Source organism: Zeus faber (genome assembly GCF_960531495.2).
Source record: "Zeus faber genome assembly, chromosome: 20".
Lineage (NCBI taxonomy): Eukaryota > Metazoa > Chordata > Actinopteri > Zeiformes > Zeidae > Zeus > Zeus faber.
In genome coordinates this window covers 12,490,885-12,492,559 of record NC_137207.1, presented here as the reverse complement: position 1 = coordinate 12,492,559, position 1,675 = coordinate 12,490,885, and positions in this window count along the sequence as shown.

The window sequence follows — 1,675 nt, the reverse complement described above, 5'->3', positions numbered from 1 at the left end:
CACAGTATATATATATACGTATATACTGTATATCATATACATATACCACATATGGACCTGAGAGATGGAGAGATGTTGTGAATCATTAAGTGAGTGACACAGAGGGGAAGATGGGTACATGGCCTGTGTAACATTGCATTCCAGTGTACGAGTGAATCCTCCCTTTTTATTTCTGTATCTATAAGTGTGTATGGGACCGTCGCCTACCGACCGTCGCGGATCGCGACATTCAAACAGGAAACAGATAATATGCTTTCTTCAGAGTCAGCGGCTTATTTATCGAGTGAATACGATAACATCTGAATAATAACCTGAGCTACATGAAGAAGACGCACACGCACGCACGCATGCACGCACGCACGCACACACACACACACACACACATACACACATACACACATCAGCTAGAGCTGAATCATTTCCTGTTATTATCATATTGGAACAGTAACACAGCCATTAAATGAATAAACTCAGATATTATTCCCTGAAGTTCAGCCACATTTAGGTTCAGCACATCACATCTAGCAGCTGATTTTTCATCTTGTTTTATGGTAATAACAGTATATTATACTAATATTATACTGTGTACATACATACATATATGTATATATATATATATATATATATATATATATATACCTTTTTCTTTGTTGGGATCAAAAAGCCACTGCTCCAAGTATTATTTTGTGTGTCTGTGTGTGTGTGTGTGTGTGTGTGTGTGTGTGTGTCTGTGTATGTGTGTGGAAAAACAAACACACACACACACACACACAACTGTGTTTGTGTAGTAAAACAAACACACACACGCACACACACCCACACACACACACACACACACACACACACTGACTAATTGAATTGGGTAAGAAATTAAAAAAAAAAAACCTCATGCGACCGAATGATATAATAGTGTAACAGATGTTATGATGTTATTTATCATACGATGTCCTTGGGGCGGCAGAGCTCTTACAAGTGTAATCCAACAACAATGTCAATTTATTACAAAACCTCAAAAAAGAACAAAAAAGAGAGGAGGCCCAAACAAAGCAAGCTTTTTTAGTAATGCACATATTATTATATAACTCTTTCTTGAGCCAAAACCATCTTCAAAGTAAGAGTTTAACAGCAGATCAAACAGTTTTTTTTATTGATAACAAAAAAAAAACCAAATTCTACTTCAGCTTTTACACACACACTAACGGTGGGGGAATCTCGCGTTGTAGAAAGAGGGAAGTGAAAGCGGCCGACTCATAGGTCAGCGGTGATTGACCAGGCCCCTCCCTGTTGGCGTGAACGCGTGTGCGTGCGCGTGCGTGTGTGTGTGTGTGTGTGTGTATGCGTGTGTGATGGCGTGCGTGTGTGTGTGACGACGATGAAGGTCAGGGCGCTAAACTCGGGCTCTGTGCTCTGTCACCCCGCGCTCTGCGTGCAGTTGAGTAAAAAAAAGGCGTGGGAGAAAAAGAGAAATGGAGGAAAACGGGGGCGGCCGTCATTGTTTGTTTGCCTTAACATCCACCGTGAGTGCCGTCATGATGAGTTGCAGCTTGCGCTACCACCGTCCGACGTTGTGCCATAAATATAAAAATATATATACGGCGAAACATTAACTTAAACGAGGTCTGGCAATAAACCCTTCACTTTGCAACATGAGCTTTTAATAAACAAATTTCCTTCT